Raw genomic sequence first — 7,924 nt, forward strand, 5'->3', positions numbered from 1 at the left:
ATTCCTCCAAAGCCTTCCTCTCAGGAATAGTAAGGTTAAATAAACGACTTTTAGGAAGTCGCTCCAGGGACAAATTCAATAGAACAATCATAGTCTCTATGGGGAGGCAAAACCTGCGATTCTTTCTCAGAAAAAACTCTCCAAAAATCCTGAATAGGAACAGGCAATTCTCCCCTATCCAAAGCTGCAATACGCCCGTTACAACACTTGTCATAACATTTATGGCTCCAGGATTTAATTTCACTGGTAGACCAATCCAGTACAGGATTGTGAAATTTTAACCAGGGCAAACCCAATATTACTGGAGAAGGCAAGTTATTCAACACTACCAAATCCAATTTCTCATGGTGAACACCATTAATAGTGAGAGGAAATTCACTGACCTTGAGAGTAATATTCTTCAAAGGGGAGCCATCCACAGAAACCACAGCAATGGGGGATGATAAAGGTTCAGGTTTTAAATTGAGTTTTTCCACGAATCCCCCATCAATTACATTCAGTGTAGACCCGCAATCAACAAACACCCGAAATTCCATTAATTTTTCCTGAGCAATCGTGGAAGCAGCTAAAAATATACCCTTGGAATTTAAACAGGCAATACGGGCGTGACTGACCATTTTTTTTTCTTTCTTTATACGAAGCTCACAGCCTTTAATCAAATGACCAGATTTCCCGCAATAGAAACACAAGCCTTCTGAAAAACGACGATCTTTTTCTTGAGAGCGAGGTGCCACCGATCCAATCTCCATCGGTTCACCACTGTTAGTACACACATTATCATAACCAGAAACTGACATAGCAGAGGATTTGCTCTCATTAACCCTAGCACGCAGTCTCCTATCCACCCGTATAGCTAATTGCATAGCCTGTTGCAAATCCTCAGGTGTAGGATAAGCAATTAGCAGGTCTTTAACCCTTTCACTGAGCCCAGCAAGAAATAGACTTTTCAGAGCAGAATCGTTCCACCCTGTTTGAGTGGACCAACGACGAAAATGTGTACAATATTTTTCTACATTACCTGATCCTTGTTTTAAACGTCTCAACTCAGTCTCAGCTGATGCGACACGGTCAGGATCATCATATAATAGTCCTAAAGCAGAAAAAAAAACTATCCACTGATCTGAAGCATGTATCACTAGGTTGCAAAGAAAAGGCCCACTCCTGAGGCTCTTTGCGCAAAAGTGACATTATGAACCCTACACGCTGGGATTCATCCCCAGAGGACTTGGGTCTCAAACGAAAATACAATAAGCAAGCATTTTTAAATGAAAAAAATTCTCGATGTTCACCAAAAAATAAATCCGGCAAACATACCTTAGGCTCCAAGAAATATGCTCCAGGACAGTTACTCACGTGCTGACGGAGCTCGGCCACTTCCAGAGAGAGTCCCTGCAGGTGTTTAGCCAAATCCTGAACCGACACCATGATGGAACAAAAAAAAATCTTTCCTTAGAGAATTTGCAGGCTGGACTTACTGTTATGTTCTGCTATCAAAGCTAAGGAAAGAGAGGAGATCTGTCCCTACTATAATACTCAGCTGAATCCCTACGATGTAACAGGGAACCTGATCCTGCGATCAGACCTGCTAAAGTCCTAATCTAGTCTGTACGGAGACCTATAGATGTTGGGAGGGAATCCCTACAAGTACTAAGGACTGGGAGGAATATGGGACACCTCCTAACAGAAATAGTAGCAGACAGAAGAACAAACAAAATAGATAGAACATAGAGGTCCGTAGACCAAGCAAACTAACAGAGTCAGATACAGAGAACAGGCTAGCTAGAAAGTAGATATACAATGAAGTCCAGCAAAGCCAGAAGGGCGGAGCAGGATTAAATAGGCCAACAAGGTCATGTGACCAGCAAAGGAAAAAAAACCTAACAGCAAGGTTCTAACAGCATTTCTCTTCCTCCAAACACGGCGAGTTGAGTTAATGTCAAAGAGCTCAATTTTTGTCTCATCTGACCACAGCACCTTCTCCCAATAACTCACAGAATCATCCAGGTGTTCATTGGCAAACTTCAGACAGTGAGGAATAGCCAGTGTGGAGCGGGGGCGCCAAAATCATCAACTATAACTAGGGTGCCAACCTCCGCAGTCAGGTAGGAATCCGCATACAGATATTTATCTAGGGCCTGGTCAGAGATTTATGGGAGAGCGATCTTGGCCATGTTTTTTTTTTTTTATTGAACAATCATTTTTATTAAAGGTTTTAATATTTGGATAAAGCATGAGTACAAAAATTTCACATCAAAGCTTTACATGAATACTCAAAGATAGAAAATCCCCCCTACCCTTCTCCCCTCCCAAAATGCAGCAATTTATGTAATGTATAACGTCCTCCATACCTGAAATAAAACTGTCATCTAACCAAGCAACTCTGTTTCATTTTAATTTTTGTCCGCCCTATTGTCCATGTTACATGGTTACAAGTGTCCCGGAACCACCTGACTAGACCTTCAAGATCCCCAAAGTGCCTTGAATGTATTTAATAAGTACCACTCGGAATGAGCAAATGGCTGAACCACTCCCACGATTCTTCTTGTGAGTATTTCCTTTCTAGGAATTGTCTCTACTTTTCAAAGAATTTCCCGGTCAGTTTGGTCTTATGCCTTTCTGCCTCCAATTTTTCTAAAAGCATCAGCTGTTTTAGGTTGGACACCACTTCCTTCACGGAGGGAGCCTTCTCCGATATCCAATTTCGTAGAATGCATTTTTTGCCAAGATCATGATACTGTGTATTAGGATGTGTCTGCGTCCCCGTTGACCTATATCCTCCCCTTCAAACCCTTCTCCTCTGTAGTGAAAAATCCAGAAGTATGGATCTAATGCCCAATTTCCCCCCCAGATCCTCTTAACCAGACTCCTAATTAGTGTTGAGCCACCCCCGTAGTGTTCGAGTTCGGTTCGGTTCGTCGAACACCCGTGTGTTCGCCGAACTGTTCGTCAAACTGTTCGTCGAACACCTTCGAACACCGTTAAAACCAATGGCAGGCAAACAAAAACACATAGAAACACATAGAAAACACCTTCAAAGGTGTCCAAAAGCTGACAAACTGCTCAGAAGACACAACTAACACATGGAAAAGTGACAAGTACATATAGTCATGCGAAGAAAAGAGGTGGAGGAGTAAAAGGAGGGGGAGACACAGATATAGGCATGTCATGCCCTTCTAAAATCCAAAAAGTGAGAAGCCGACACGGCCAGTCCGCTCCTGCCCGTACCACCTCCGTGTCGCCGGGTTTGTGCCAGAGCCGCGGTGAACCCTGACGGCCAGCCCCCCTCTCCCAATACTGGTGCCTGTCCGCTGGTGGGTCGAGAGAGCCCCCCTGTGGTGGAGGCAGCTCTAAGCTTTTTAATTTAAATTGTCCCTCTAATTTGAATGAATACACTTTAAATCCATTTACAAGGATCTATTGGAGGGCAAGTCTCATGCCAGCAGCCGCGTAATTCCAGCTCCAGTAGCGTCCACTAAAGCTGCTGCAGTTAAAAAGCTTTTATAAGGATCGAGCTCGGCTGTCCACCGCAAGGCATCCTAGTGCCAGTCCCAGCCCCTATGCCTTGGGGTGCCTCCTGATGCTCTTCACTGAGTATCCCGTGGTCCCGAAGCATTTCCTTTGAAAAAATTAAGTGTCCAAACTACAGGTGGTGTAGCTTGCTTAACAGCCGGGATAATCCGCTGACTAGCAGACACTGCTACTAGGCACAAAGTATTTCCTGGGCTAGATGCAGTTAAAAATTTGTAAGTAGATACTCTCGTTGGATGCTGAGAAAGCATTCCATAGAGTCTCCTGGCACGCCATATATAATTCTCTTAAAAAGCTTGGGGTAGGGGTCTAGGGGACCCTTTTATAGCCAAAATCACGGCCCTGTATCACAATACGTCACCTAGGCTGAAGATAAATGGAACTGTAGCACCGAGGGCTCGGTTGCTGCAGACATATTGCACCTCACCCAGAGGTGTGATATCTCACTCTCAGATAAGGATGGAGTGTGGATCAGGACCCGACACCTGCATGCATTACACCACATTGCCGTGGGGCAGGGCGACCAATATGCCCCTGAGATGGGCACGACAGTCCCTGTCCCTGGCTGGAGTGGGGGGAGGGAACACTGAGGAAGGGGAACCCTGCAGTGCAGGAGCAGGGAGGAAGCAGTTCCTGGGTGCATTGAGAAGGGAGTATAAAAGGTGGGCACCATCTTAGTTCAGTGCAGAGAAGTCTGAGCAGAAGTGGCAGGGAGCAGGGGCTCTGCATGAGCTCTGCTCCGGAGGCGGGCCTAGTAACAGAGGCCCAGGCCTGCAAGAGGGAGAAGGAAGGAAGAGGAGCGGAGAAGGCTCCAGGAACGAGGAATGAAGGGATCCCAGGGGTGCGGACGGGCGAGTCGCCACCGCACGCCCGAATCCACCTGCGTGGAGGGGTCAGGCCAAAGGGGGAGACCGGTCCCCGAACTAGTGGAGGCAGGAAACGACCCTCAGCTAGAAACCGGAGGCTCTGACATTTTATGTGGCGCAGCCCCTTGCTCCACCCGCTAGGAAGGCACCACATAGGGTCAGGGAAACTGGCGCCAAGTTTACCAAGAGGAGGCCCGAGGCAGCCGGACAGAAGTGTTGGTAAGAAAGGCCAGACAAAGGACACACAAAGGGGGTCCTGTGAAGCGCTCCAAAGTTATCTGGGAGTTGTCTGAGCCCCTCACCTGGTGAGCACAGTACGACGTGGGCAGCCGTTACCTGCAGACGTGGTCTGGATAATAAGAACTGTGAGTAAAGGCCCTGAACTGCATCACTGACTCCGTGTCGTTACTGCTGCTGCCCTGCACCATCACCCCCATCCTCCGCATACACTGCCCTGAGGCTATACTCCTCCCGTGGGGAGTTATGCTACGCTCTGCTGCACCCACAACACCAGCCTTAGCGGTCTGCCCTGTAGAGGCGGTTCACTCTGACCGCAATCCACGGGTGGCGTAGTCGGACATTTAAATATCAAAACCACATAAATAGTTCCGCCACTGGTTTGACCGCCCTGAGCCACGGAACCGGATCGCCGCCACTAAGACTACAACCACCAGCATCCACCAAAAAGGGTCCGGCTCCGCGTGTCCCAAGGCCCAGGGGGTGCGTCAGAACATTTTCATCACCTTTCACAATCACCAATGGGACAAGGCAGGGATGTCCTCTGTCCCCTCTCTTATACATCCTAGTGACGGAGCACCTGCTCTCATCAATTCGCCATAACCCCAATATTAGGTGGATTGAGGTGGGAGGCACCGAGTACAAGTGCTCTCTATTTGCTGATGATGTCCTAGTATATATCACTCAATCACATATATCCATCCCTGCTGTTATGGCTGAAATAGATCACTTTGTTACATGGTAAAATTTTAAAATCAATGCAGCGAAGTCTGAGGCCCTCGATGTCTCCCTCCCTAAATCCATATAGGATTCCATCCAGTCCAACTTTCCCTTTGCCTGGCCCTCACAGGGTATCAAATACTTAGGAATTCCTATTCAAAGAGACCTCTCCCATCTATGTTATCTTAATTTTGGGCCCTTTATTGAACAATTCCATACAGACCACGGTTGGCAAGTTAGAACTGTAAGATTCACTACGTGAACCACTGGTGTTTTGTGGAAAAGCACATGTACACCGCGTTCCAAATTATTATGCAAAAAGTGTTTAGGAGTGATAAGGGAAGAATTTGTCTGTTTGTCAGTTAAACTCATTGATGGTGATGTGTGTCAGGGCTCTTTATATCACTGTAAGCAATTGCAGACACCTGTGCTAATTAGTTTGGCAGGTGTGTCCAATGAAAGGCAAGACTACTTAAGAAGGCTCTCTCACATTATTAAGCAGCCTACATTTTCTGCCAAAATGGGAAAGAAAAAGGATGTGTCGGCTGCTGAGAAGCAACAAATTGTGGAGTGTTTAGGTCAAGGCATGACTACAATCAACATTGTGCGATGATCAGGATGAAGTGTCTTGGCAATCAAGAAGTATGTAGCTGATTCACAGTACACACGTGTGCGTGCTGATAAGGGAAAATTGAGGACTCTTTAGTACAGGCAATTACGTCAGGTTGAAAGAGCAGCGGCAAAAAAGCCTTGTCATAGCAGCAGACAAGTTTTTGAAGCTGCTTGTGCCTCCAACGTCCCCCGAACAACAAGATGCAGGGTCCTTCAGAGGTTTGCAGCTGTGCATACGCCATCCTGTCGACCTCCTCTATCCACTTCACACAAGCAGAAACGGCTCCAGTGGGCCAAACATTACATGAAGACTGATTTCAAAATTGCTTTGTTCACGGATGAGTGCCGTGCAGCGCTCGATGGTCCAGATGAATGGAGTGGAGGATGGCTGGTTGATGGACACCCCACGCAAACACGGCTACAGCGCCAACAAGGAGGAGGTGGAGTAATGTTTTGGGCTGGAATCATGGGGAGAGAGATTGTCGGCCCCTTTAGGATCCCTGAAGGCGCTAAAGATGAACTCCATAATGTATGTGGATTTTCTCAAACAGCACTTCCTGCCATGGTTCAAGAAGAAGAACCGTGTATTTCACAGCAAGATCATTTTTCTGCATGATAATGCACCATCTCATGCTGCACATAAAACATCTGCATCTCTGGCTGATATGGGCATAAAAGGGGACAAACTTATGGTGTGACCCCCATGCTCCCCTGACCTCTACCCCATTCAGAACCTTTGGAGCATCATTAAAAGGAGTGTCTATGATGGCGGGAGGCAGTTCACATCTAAGCACCAGCTCTGGGAGGGTATTCTGTCCTCATGCAAAACAATTGAAGCAGAAACCATCCAAAACCTGACAAATTCAATGGACGAGAGAGTTCAGAAGCTCCTTTCGAACAAGGGGTCCTATGTGAAAATGTAACATCACCTAGAATAAAGTTTTGAGTTGAAAACTGTTTGATTTCAGTTTCTAACAACCTGCTAATGCTTATAATTTCAAAAATGACCATTTTTTTGGTCTTTATTAAAATGAAAAGGTTGATCGAAAAGTTTGGGGGATCTAAGAGTGTGGCAACCCAGTAGTCATGATTACTTCGAATTCTGACAATATGAGGGTCATGCTGCAGGTAGTGCAGCAAGAAGGCACTTATGTGTCTTGCGCATCTCGGAGCCCCAAAATTATTTTCCGGGCTAGATGCAGCTAAAAATTATTTTTAATTTTAAATCTGGTGAAGCTTATTATAGATGGCCTAATAGGATCAGTGCTGCACACTGCTACAAAGCCCAAATTATTTTCCAGTCAAGATACAGATAAACATGATTAGTAATTTGAAAGCTTAAAACGGTTGGTAGGGTGATTTTAACCAATCATCAAGCTTTTACTCTCCCCAGGATGACACAGGGGTAGAAAAGTTGTTTCGGATCCATGATTTGTTCATCTTTATGAACGTGAGTCTGTCTACATTATCAGTGGAGAGCCGCGTGCGCTTATCTGTCAGCACACCACCAGCAGCGCTGAACACACGTTCAGACAGAACGCTGGCTGCGGGGCATGACAAGATCTCCAAGGCGTAAGTGGCTAGCTCCGGCCATTTATCCAGATTGGAAGCCCAAAAAGAGCAAGGGTCCAGTGACACAGTCGTGGCTTCAATGTTTACTTGGAGATACTCCTGTACCATCGTCTCTAGGCGTTGACTATGTGTCAGACTTCTTGTCTCCTGTGGCCTTGCAAAGGATGGGCTAAAAAAGTGGTGAAATGATTCCGCAAAATTGATGTTACCAGCAGATACTGTGGTTCTGTTACGGTTTGAGTGCTGAACACTTGACGGTCCCATGGTTGTCAAGTTGGAACTGTGAGATTCACTACGTGCACCACTGGTATTTTGTGGAAAAGCACATGTAAGATTCTGCAACAGTCTCTGCTGATACTCCTGCATGCGTGCATCCCTTTCTATGGCAG

Source organism: Phyllobates terribilis, unplaced genomic scaffold (genome assembly GCF_046119375.1).
Source record: "Phyllobates terribilis strain yellow unplaced genomic scaffold, ASM4611937v1 Scaffold_1__5_contigs__length_1240528914, whole genome shotgun sequence".
Lineage (NCBI taxonomy): Eukaryota > Metazoa > Chordata > Amphibia > Anura > Dendrobatidae > Phyllobates > Phyllobates terribilis.